Genomic DNA, 12,200 nt, shown 5'->3' with positions numbered 1-12,200 from the left:
GGAATAAATTCCATTTACTATCATTGTTAAAAGCATATGCAGAGTAGCCTGTTAAAAGTACAGATCTGTAACATTTCTTCATATGCAGTCATATCCCATGATAGCATCAAGTCTAATATATTAAAAATTAAACATTGAAATGAATGGGGACCCACCTGAAATTGGCTTGTGACCCACCTAGTGGGTCCTGACCCACAGTTTGAGAAACACTGAATTATATAATTCAATTGTTTCTATTTTGCAAAATTGGCCTCTTTTTCATTTTCTGTTTACTATAATTTTGGCAGCTGTTTTTGTTTACAGGATGAATCCTTAAGCAGTAACAAAGTAGAAATTACCCCTTTATGAAGATAAATCCCTGCATAGGCAGACGAGAATTTTATCCAAGCAATATACACTCAAGCATTCCTCATGTTTTACACCTTGTGCTATAATTTAGAGCTTGATTGACTTTGAAAAATATCCTCAGCTGATTATATGGGGGAACAGTAAGCCCTCTGCTAATATGTCAGGGGTTGTTTATTGACTTATCTTCTGAGAACGGCAAAGAAAATGAAAATAAAACAGAGTGTGATTATGCTAATTTGATGCGCGCCTAGCAGGAGGATCACACTTATTTTCGCTCCATCTTTTTTGGCCCCAAGGGGGCTGAGTTTCCAAGTGAAAACAAACAGAGAAAAACTGGTAGCTTGATAGGAGACTTAAATAAACAGCGGCTGCCAAATGATTTGCAGGTGTCAGGAATGTCCGGCATCTACAAGAAGTGCCACTGCTTGCCCTTGCCGTTTGTGGGTATGGCTGGGCAGGAATTGTTTTGTTTTGCGGCTCCATTTGTTTTCATTGTTTAAAAGTTGCCTCACTGCAGTGTTGCCCCACTGTAGCCACCATTTGCTTCATGATAAAATGGGGAGGCCTGGCAGAGTGATGGGCTCCCCTTCCCCATTTCTGCACTTCTTTTAAGCATTTAAAATTAAACGGAGAGGCAGAACTCCTGTAGGACCCAATCCTAAATGGCCATAGTGCTGCTGCTGAGCTCCAGCGCCAGCACTGGGCATCATAAACGTGCCATAAAGCATGTTTACAGCTCCCTCAGAGTAGGGGGCGCTGGTGCCAGACCAGGACTGGTCAGCTGGGTGGAGCAAGCTGTGCAGCCACCCAGAAGTAAGTAGGGCCACTGGGCAGCAGTGTGGACTTTCAGGGTGGGGGAAGGGCCCGGGGTGGGATGGGACCAATGAAGTCCTCCTCCACTGGACCCTATCTTCCGTGTCAGGCTGCAAAGCCTGATGCGGAGGTTCTCAACTCTGCACCGGCAAAATAGCTGGTGCGAATGTGAGAAGCCCCACATCTGGGACTTGCCTCGGGTAGTTTCCCAGCACCTGTGGGATACAGCGGTTACCATTTTGGTGCCTCTGTTCTTCCAGGCACCAGGAAGGATAAGACTGGGCTTCCCGTCTGGCAGCAGTTATAATCGCCGCCCCCTGCCCATACCCCAGACATTGCTTCAGTTTGACCATTGTGAAGGAAAACATGGCCACTGCTGATTGAAGCCACAGTGATTTTTTTTTTTTGCAACAGACATGTTTGTCCCACACATTGACTTAGCTAGGCCATTGGACCATACAATATCCAGGGAATTGTGGGTGGAGGGGGGGCATGGCTATCACTACAGGTAGTAGGCAAAAGGAACTTTGCCTCTTTTTTCCCCCAGTATTAAACAGTTAAAAAAAGGAGGAGAAGCCTGTCACACTGCCAAATAAGTCCCCCAACCTTTTCAAAAATTTATTAGATCCTATAAGAAATCAAAGTCATAAGGGGCATACATGTCATTCAGTCTGTTCAGATTCGCTCTTCATTTGAGTTGGAGTAAACTAAAAATGGACCAAATGGGACTGATAGATTCATTTCCCTATTTTTTCTGAATTGAACTGGCACCCCTTGGGGTGGGTGCCGCACAGCAGGAAGTTTGAAATGACTTCACATGTTCCATTGAAATGAATTAGTGCAGCTCCTGTTCATATCAGTGGGCTTGTGCAGGAGAGGTTCCTACTGGATTATGACCTTTTTGGCACAATGTAAGTGGATCAACTGCTAATACTCTCATCTCCAGCTTCATATTTCATGGATTATAAAACTCTTGTGGCCTCCTTTGATCTCATACTCCGTCTTATGATTTAAATCTATTTTGCTTGATTGCAAAAGTGGTTTTTTTCTTCTCAGAAAAGCAGGTCAAGGCAGCTTGTTTTTAATAAACATTCTTTCTTTTTCCTACTTTGGCCTAGAGCAGCGATTTTCAACCTTTTTCATCTCATGGCACACTGACAAAGCACTAAAATTATAAAGGCACACCATCAGGTTTTTGACAATTCACAAGGCATACCATGCTGCTAGTGGGGGGCTTACATCCCCCATTGGCCATACTAATAAATGACCTTCCCCCAAATTCCTGCGGCACACCTGTGGACCACTCATGGAACACCAGTGTGCCATGGCACAGTGGTTGAAAATGGCTGGCCTAGAGGCATGATCCTGTCCAGTTAAGTTGGCTGAGTGAAATAGGATCAGAACCATGTTGCCTAGCATCAGTAGAACATAACTTTAGGGCCATGCTGGATGAGAGGACAGTATCTGCCATTGTTTAATTTGGGGCCGACTTTAAAGTACAACTAGAAGTTCCATAGGAGCTTCATTCCAGAGCATGACCACAGCATAGAGGTTGGGGGTGTTTAACCCATGTCATTAGATTCTGTTAAGGGCATCGAGGCATCCACTGCTTAATAACCTTCCACTTAATGATGGACTGCAGATATGACGGTGGTCAAAGCACAAAAAAGAGGCTCTTAATGAGGCAGTCAGAACTCCAATAGCCTGCAGCAGAGTGTCCGTTTACACAATTATGAGGCCCTTAATGCAGATAAGAGGCAATCTATCTCCAGTAGCCTGTACAGCCAGGTAGTTTCTTGCAGGGAGTGTCTGTTTACACAACAAAGGCACTAGTTTGGGCTGAATGTTCACTTAACAATCAAATCGCATAACGACAGGGATTGGAGAATTATCCCCATCATAAAGTGGCACACACCTGTATTAGCATTCCATGATCAATGTTAGTTTAGCACTGACAACAGAAGTACTGTCTCACATGCTTTCCCTTTTGCCTTAGCACAAGTCTACAGAAAATATAGTGTCACAGTCAATACACAGAACCACTCAGCAGACAGGATCCTTTCCTCTTTGCTCATGAGGAAAGAGTGCTCTGAAACATTTTGCCATGAGCAGAACACACAGTGTCTTTCTCCACCCCCCAAACCAGCATCTCCCTGCATCCCTCAAATCAGTGTTTCTCTCCATCTCCCAAACTAACACTATTGCACCTGTATAAAAACATCATAGCAGACAGACTGTGCCTGCAAGAAAGTGCAATATGGCTGTCTTTAAGCTGAGACGCCTGTAAGTCAGTTGTCAGTAAGTCAGAGACTAACCATATTCAAACAATACAGAGTGCAATCCTATGCATGCACCTGTGGCAATGAGAGCTTTTGAAATGTTGGTGAAATGCAGAAAGAATGAACTGAATGCTTTGTTTTTGGCCCTCTACATTACAGGCATGCTGCCAGGATTTCTGGGATATGTGAAGCACTTAGAATGCTCAGAAATAATTGCTGGAGGTACTTAGTAAAATCATCAATTATTTCAGAGCATTCTTCACGTATCCCAGAAATCCTTGCAGCAGCCCTGTATGGTAGAGGGCCAGCCCATCCATAAGTCTGACTAAGGCTGCCTTTTTTTTAAAACCTAGGAAAAACGTAGAAGTGAGATGTCCAGCATGCTGCTAGCATGCTTCCAGCACAGTGATCTTAAAAATGTCAGAATGGCACCTCCTCATTGAAATCAGTTGTATGGAGATCATCATTTTGCTTCAATACATCCCAACACTATGGGATCCTGTGTAGAATTTTTTTCTGTCATGTTCCTCCATTCTTTAGATAGGAAAATAGACAGAAGTGACATATGCATAGTGATGGCCATCCTTTCTAGCTCTGAGCTTGCTTGGAGAAATTCTAGCATGGCTAGCACTCTGGAACCTAAAAAAAAGAACACAACCTGAGCGTGCTGGAACAAAAGAAAAACAAAAAGAAGCTCTCTAGCACTTCTAGGGCTAGGAGCTAAAAAAGGAATGCCACCTGAGGCAGCTGTACCAGGCAGCAGGTGGGGGATGGCGCCCACCTTCATCCACTCATTACCTCCACTGCTCCTTGTCCCACTTTCACTCCCTGGATTAGAAAAGGATGGGGGCAAAAAAGAAGAAGACATGTGGTTTTCTAGCCCACCCCTCACCTCTCCTCCACACACACTTTCCTACTTGGTCCCCCTCTTCCCTTTTCAGTCCAAAGAGTGCAAGGAACCAAGGTAGCCATGGTAGAGTGGGAATGAGAGGTAGCATTTGACATGCCACCTCAGGTGCTGGGGGTCTAGTGCTGACCTGGTAAAGCAGGCCAGCATTAATGGCCTTGAATTCAAATTTGGGGGAGGGACTAAACCAGAGAAAGTGAGACTTGCCTAATCCCACCTATCAGAGGTGATTTCCCAGTGACTTCCAGATTGCTCCAGATCCCCAGCTCAACCATTGTACACTCACTGCCATATAAAAACCATATTTTAATATATGGTAGACTGGAAGCCAAAACTGGTTTACTGGATATGAATAGAGAATGCATTTTAATGCATATAGGGATGGGATTTTAACCCACCCTTCCCCCCCCCAAAAAACCCCATGTAATCTTCTTTGAAGCCTTCCTGAACTGAACAATTATCAGATGGTTGTTTTTGCTTTCACCTTCCCCACACTCTTTTTCTAGTTGTTAACAGCTTGTTCTAGCATTGTTCTTTCTTTCTATAAGACGGAACCTACATAACTATGCTTGTTAGCACTGAGTATTTTTTTTTATTATAAGTGGGACCACTCCTGCTCAAAGGCCAGAGGTCACATTCTCATGTTAAGAAAGCTACCAGAGTTGCTTGCTCTATGGTCAACAACAGGTGGGAAAGATTAACCCTTTGAAAGTTATGCTCCTTAGACGGCAGAGGTCATGGCGTTAAGGTAGGGCTCTCTGTCATCAGTGAACAGTGGAGCCCATTCATGCCCTTGTGATGGATTTATGCTGTACACCAGAAAGCACTCAGTGGAATAACATTTTTGTTCTCTTCCTCCCATTAGCATAACATCCCAAAATCAACTTTGGAAGATGGAGTGTAGACAATGCCATGTGAGTACCACGGAAAAGAGACCTCAGCCTAGCAAGTGCCTTTCTGTAAGTCTTCCTTAAAAAGCTGGTGTGAGGGCTGAAATCTTCAATCAGTGTGACAGATATAGTTTGCTCAAAAACTTCCTGGCACCCCAGACCCATAGATCATCCTAAACTGCATCCAGGCCGGCAGCTTGAAGCTCTGTACAGTGTATGGCCTTGGTCTCAGGGGGGGAAAAAAAAAAAAAGTTTTGTACCAGCCACAGGATGCCGAAGAGGAAGTTAGAGGAGTGTGACCATTCAAGGAATGTGGGACAGGGGAAGAGAGAAAGAATAACAATAGAAGAGCAAGAATACCTCCCCACCAATCAGCGCTTTGGTTAATAGAACTGGGAGTGAAATGTGTATTTTAGGACTGAAACTGTTTGATCAATCCACAGGTTCAATGAATCAATTAAAAATCCTTTCAACTGACTGAAAAGGTGTCACCAATTAATCATGAAACACTAATCACTTTAACATGAGGTCTTATGAAAACCGCTGTGGCAGGGAGGGCGGCTTCTTAAATCAATATATCTTGGAAGAAGAGTTCTCACACCTGAGGAAATGCCTCTTTTAAGATGGTGCCTGTGTTAACATCATGCACCATCTGAAATCAAAGAAGCTATGCTTAAGAATGCCACCACCTGCCCACAAATGTGCATGTGCTCTTTGAGAGGCCTCTACCCACACAAGGCAGGTGATGGGGTAATAGCCATAGGCTGAGAATTTGCTAGGTGCCTGGCCAATGCCCTGATCGTTCCTTGCTGGAGAAGCACGTGCCCCAACCTACCCACCCACTGGAATAGTCCGCTGTTCACTGGTTGCCTTGAAGGGCAAGGAAAGAATTTTTGGTTTCACTTCTTATTGGGTAGTGGTGTAGAGATTTTTTTGGGTTTTTTTTGCCTACACTGGACTGTTCTAAGGTGGTTTAGCCAGGATGGTTACAGCTGGCAGGTATAGTGTAGGCCAGGGATTAGGAGGAGTAGGGTTCTAGTGCCTAACTACAGGCAAGCAGGAACCAGAGAGAAAACCAGAACTGGTCTTGAGAGACTGTCTGGCTCAGGGATGCAGTCTAGTGATCCATTCGGCTTGAACTGTGATGTCCACCATGTAGGCTGCCTGGTTTGGGCTAGACTGAACAATTTGGCTTCCTTGACCTTCCTGGGTGGTGAAAAAGCTTGAGTCACCAAGAGGCGATCCTGAGTTTGGAGCCAGGGTGGTTTGGATGATTAGTTATCTCCTCAAGGGTAGGTGCCTGCACTTTGGGCAGTGGAGTGTCCTAGACAGAATCTGCTGTAGTCATTGATTGTAGTCACTCTATAGTCATTTTAGTCACTCTGACAAATAGTGGCCAATTTCAAGGCCAAAGTCACCTTGTCTCATGTCCTTTCTGGTGGGGTACCTGGGCAAAGACAGCTTCTGTATGTCAGTCTACCACTTGTTCAGGTTGGGAGGCAAAGGTAGCCTGTGATTACTGTGGTGAAGACCACACTAGCTTAGATAGCTTTAAAAGGGGATTATAGCCAGTCTATCACAATGCCTCTATGCAGTGCTTCTCAAACTTTTTAGAGACCCTAGAGGATGTTGCATGATTTATAAATGCCAAGGGCTGTGGCTGTAATGGTGATTGGGCAGCAGCGCTACCCCCTAAGTAGTAGCTTGCTTAACTCTTGATGCACACAGCTTCATCTGCCCTGTCAGTTTTGCAAACCACCAAAAATTGGGTCACGACCCACTGGTGGGTCCAGACCCACAGTTTGAGAACCACTGCTCTATTATATGTTCAGAAATAAGACATTCCTAGATGCTGGTTGCCAGGGAAGCAACAGCGGAGAAGGCTATTGCCTTTAAGCTTATCTGCAGGCTTCTTGGAAGCAACGGATGGGCTACTATGGGAAACAGAATACTGGACTAGATGGACATTTGGTCTGATCCAGTGGGATCAGACGCTTCAGATGTCCTTAACAGAAAAAAAAGGTTATGTGCTATCAAATGTCTAGTCAGCAAAGGCCCATTGGAAAACAGGAAGATTATTCCATTGGCTTAGTCAATGTATCTTATGAGGGACTCTAAAACAATATTGCTAGGGAGGAGCTGTCTGCCGACTGGCTGTGATGAGCCTGCAATAAATTGTGCTTCAGTGGAACACAAGGAGCTTTTAATTCCACCAAAGTCTCTCCTCCTCCAAACCTTTGAAGGAGATATTTGCTACACTGATAATTTTCTTAATGGCTTGTATTTTTCTAAACAAACCAGAGACTCACACACAGGTCCAACACTAAGAGCTCCAAGAAAGCAAACATCCCTACCAAGGGATCGGAAGAATGTTACAAAGATAATATGCAAATCTGTCTTGATTGGGAAGATGTGTGGCTGAGCGGCAGTGAACAGATGGCACTGTCGCAAGTTAACAGCATGTTTTGCATTCTGAGGCTGCATCACCTTTCTTATTAGACACAAAGTGTTCATAATTGTTCGGGTCCCTTGCCAAGCTGCGTGGGTTTTATAACTTTCCCATTGCTGACTTTTAAAGACGCTTTTCCTCTCCCTGGTTTTTGTGTGAAAGACTGTGGGGAACTGACTAAGGGATTGGCTGACAACAAAGCAAACCCATAAAATGGGAAACAAAACCGGGGACTGACTAACTCAGACACACATAACATGATGAAATAAAATCAGAGCCAGAGTAGTCATTTCCCTTAAGCAGTCATTGCCTTTTTTTCCAGTAAGAAGCCTTGGTCCAGTGCCCAATTAATCCAGTGGGTCTAATCTTTTTCATAGAATGGAACCAAACCCCACATAACCTTAGGATATCTTTAAACAGTAGCATTGGTCCTGGCTGATGAGGTGCTGCAGTGTGTAGGGTGCAAGCCTTCTCTGAAAAGACAGCAAACCGCAGTTGATCCACTTTTTGTTGTTGATTCCCATGCTTCAGATTTGCCATAGAAGGAATGAAGGGAAGGCACGAGTATAAAAAGAGAGAAAGAACTATGACAGTTGGGCAGCCCATTCCTACGTACCTTGCCCTTGCCAATACAGCTGTACCAACAGGGCATGTGCTGCACCCTGCAGAAGAGTATCGATCAAGCCTATGCAGCCCCCTATGAGTCTAATCAGATTTGCACCAGCTATTTTGCTGCCACAGATCCTGGTGGGTTTGGGTAGGTGTATCAAAGCCAGGAAGGGGGATAGGATATTGGCTGCTGCTCATGCTGCTTACCACCTGTTTCCTGCCACGACACCCCCCTCCACCCCATCCCTATTGCACTGATGGCCTTGCTACATAGGCTGGCTATACCAGAGCACAACAATGTCATACCACTTCCTGCAGAATTGAGGCACTTGCACCTAGATTCTGCCAGCTCCATCTGTGGAATGTGTTCTCAACTGGTGGAAGACTTACATTAGATTGGGCTGTGAGAAAGCAAACATGTTCAATTTATCCCTTGCAGAGATTGTCAGGATTCAGCATTATAATGAGGGCCAGATGTTGCTTTAAACTTGTGGTTGGGGCTAGTGTGCATTAAAAAAAATTAAATGTTAATTTTAAATTACAAAGCAGCTGGATTCGATCCCATGGCTCAAGGCCATGGCATGAGAAGAGGGTTTCAATCCTCTGCCCCTGCCCCGACACCACCATGACTGACCCAAAATACATGCTCTCCTTGACACCAATGGGCACTTTTTCCCCACAGGGCAAATAGTGATGGGGGGTGGAAGCCAGATAAGGACCATGATGTTGGCGAAGGAGTAAAGCTCCACTCCTTCCTATACCAGACTCCCAGTCCACAGGAGCCCTGATCTAGGTGCAATTTACAGAATGTAAACCAAGCATTTGTTTGCTTCCACCTAGTTGTACATCTAGTTGCTTATGACCATCTGTTGCTTTTGAGAAAAAGTCTTACAACTTTAATGCAACTTTAAATGTCTGACAACAACTTCTTATTCGCTGAGCTACAATTCCTCTCCACCAAAAGGTGGCCAGATTGGAGGATACCATGGTAGAAATGAGAACGAGCAGGAAAGGTGAGAGCAGAGCCTCTGTAACAGCCCAGTCCTTTTACATTGTTTGGGGCTGGACCAGGTGGGCCTTTGGCCTGATCCAGCAGGACGCTTCTTACGTTGTTATGCAGGGGTTAGTTTGGGGCTCTTCAGTCTAGAAAGGAATCTGAAGGAGGACATGATTGATATAAAATTTCTAAAGGTTCGAAGCCATGATGAGTATGTGCACCCTCCTGATTTTAGAAGTAGGCTATCTCAGAATGCCAGGTGCAAGGAAGTGGCAACAAGATGCTGGTCTCTTGTTGTCTTGTCTGCTTTCTGAGGCATCTGGTGGGCCACTGTGAGGTACAGGAAGCTGGACTAGATGGGCCTATGGCCTGATCCAGTGGGGCTGTTCTTATGTTCTTATATAATGCACTGAGTCAACAGTCCTGAGATCTTTTTTCAGGATCCACCCATGAGCTCCGAAAGTTTGCTAAGTTCAGCCCCCAACCCATCTAATTCCTCCCAGCAGCCATTCCTAACCATCAGATTGTATCTTAGCTCCACTCTTAGTGCCACAGTTTTCTTACTTTGGCCTCGTCTGAACCAAACTGCAGATACAACTATGTGTTTGTTTATCTTCAGTGTTGTGTAGAAATTGCTGCATCATTAAAAATTCTACACTCATCATAATTCTGCAAAATTCTGCAAATTAATTATGCAAAAAAGATTTGCTTTGCATTCGTATTTTGCAAACGTACCAAATGCACATTTCAGGCCCTATCTGGGTGCACACCACAATAAATCATCATAAAAAAGGAAACGACATTCCCAGACCTTAATATACTGCAGACTAGAGTTTTCATTTGTCATTGTTTTACCTGAGCAATAATTTAGAGTGCTATAGATGATGTTACATGCATCGGATAGACGGGGGTGTTATTTATCGTGCAGCTAATCTGTAGGGAGCATGTAATTCAACAAGCAGCAACTATAAAGTACTTGTCAGTGTGGGAGGCAAGAGAAAGTATGAGATTTAAGTGGCAGAGTAGTATGTCACAAATAATACTGTGATCAAAAGTACAGAGCTCAGTTCATTCAGGTTCCCACTTTGCCAAACTTTACAGGGTAAACAGGGTAACTTTCCCACATTACCCTGTTTCTCCAGTTTATTTTTTTTCTTAGGTAAACAGGTGGCAAATATTAATCTCAAGTCAGGTTGCCAACTCTTCAGGTTTGGAGTGAAGTCTCCAGGAATCAGCGTCAATCTGAAGGCAATCCTGGAGATTTTTACACAGTCTCTGTGGTTAAATCACATTACATTATATGGGGGGGGGGGGAAATCTCCAGGAATAGCTTCAATCAAAGTTGGCAATCTCAAGTCATGTGGGGGGGGCACTGCTGGACTCCTCCCCTTTAACCTGGTGCCCTGGTGCCAGATTGCCCCCACCCCTATTTTTTAAGGGTCGCCATCTTGTACCATCCCCAGTTTTGTAGCATTAGCAAGCCCTGCTGCAGAGATCTCAGCTTTTAGGGTGCCTCCAACATGGCAACCCAACACTTCCTAGAGTTGTCACTACTGGCAAAAGTTCTTCATGGACAGAGCATGGAATGCAGTTAGGAGTGTGACAGGGGCAGGGCTTGCAGGGGACACTCACAGCCTCCAGAATGTCTGAAAAGGGCATGAAACTCCTTCCTGCCTTTAAAACGTCTATAGTTCTAACTTGCACTTTGAACGGAGTGCATTGTCCTTGCTTCCCTGTTGGGGTGGTGGTGTCACTTCACGGGAGTGAATACTCCACTTGGCTATTTGTGTGTGGAGACCTGCTGGGGCAGAGTACTGCAATAAGAATTCTGAGAAGCCAAGGGTTCACAATGTATCCTGACAGAACATTGTGAGGGCAGCAAACTGTTTGTGCAAAATGTGCCCTTTGTGTGCAATTTACCCTTTCTCCACAGTTCTCATCACCAAAGTCCCTGTGTATGTGCTCTAAGTGTACTCGGTCAGAGTCCAGAGGGATATAGGCCCGTGCCACGCACCCTCTTGTCTGAAGTCTGATCTCCCTGGTAGGGGTTTAAGTACTGGGTTTGGAGTGCTGCGATCGGGGGCAAAATGTAGCCTGTGTTCTATGCTACATAGGGTGAAGGTGGTGGTGTGTAGAATGCGTATTTGGTGAAGATGGTGGTGGGAGATGGAATTCTCCGGTGTTTTCTCCCTCCCCGTTGGTTTCCATGTGTTATTTTTTTTATTGTATGCCAACTCCAATGGAGGCACAGTATTGTGTTCTTTTGTCCAACATCTGGAGCAGAGATAGGATATGTCACGGTTCTCAAACTGTGGGTCCAGGACCCAATTTTTGATGGTTCACGAAATGAACAGTGCAGATTAGGCTATGTGCATCAAAGATTAAACAAGCTGCTACTTGGGGGAGGGGGGGCAGAGCACTGCTGCACAATCTCCATTACAGCCAACACCCCTCAGCATTTCTAACCCAGGTAGCAGCCTCTAGGGTAGTGATTTTCAACCTTTTTTCATCTCAGGGCACTCTGACAAGGTGCTAAAACTGTCAAGGCACACCACTGGTTTTTTGACAATTGACAAGGCACATTATGCTGCTGGTGGAGGGAAGCCTAATATCCCTCAACGGTCCTACTAATAAACGATCCTCCCCCAACCCCCCGCGGCACACCTGTGGATTGTGCCATGGCACACGGGTTGAAAATTACTGCTCTAAGGCATCTGAAGTGTTTGAGAACCACTGGCATTTGACAGCTCCTCCCTATCCTGACTCTGTCCCACCTACATCTCCATCCCCTTTTGGAGCTTATGCAGACTGGAGTTGAATCAGCAGTGAGGGCATGCCAGACCCTCCACTGGCATCCAGGGAGCAATCACCAGCAGAAGTAGAACTGTGCCAGTGGGGTTGTTGTTGC

This window comes from Tiliqua scincoides, chromosome 1 (genome assembly GCF_035046505.1).
Source record: "Tiliqua scincoides isolate rTilSci1 chromosome 1, rTilSci1.hap2, whole genome shotgun sequence".
NCBI classification, from domain to species: domain Eukaryota; kingdom Metazoa; phylum Chordata; class Lepidosauria; order Squamata; family Scincidae; genus Tiliqua; species Tiliqua scincoides.
This window is presented reverse-complemented; position numbering follows the sequence as displayed.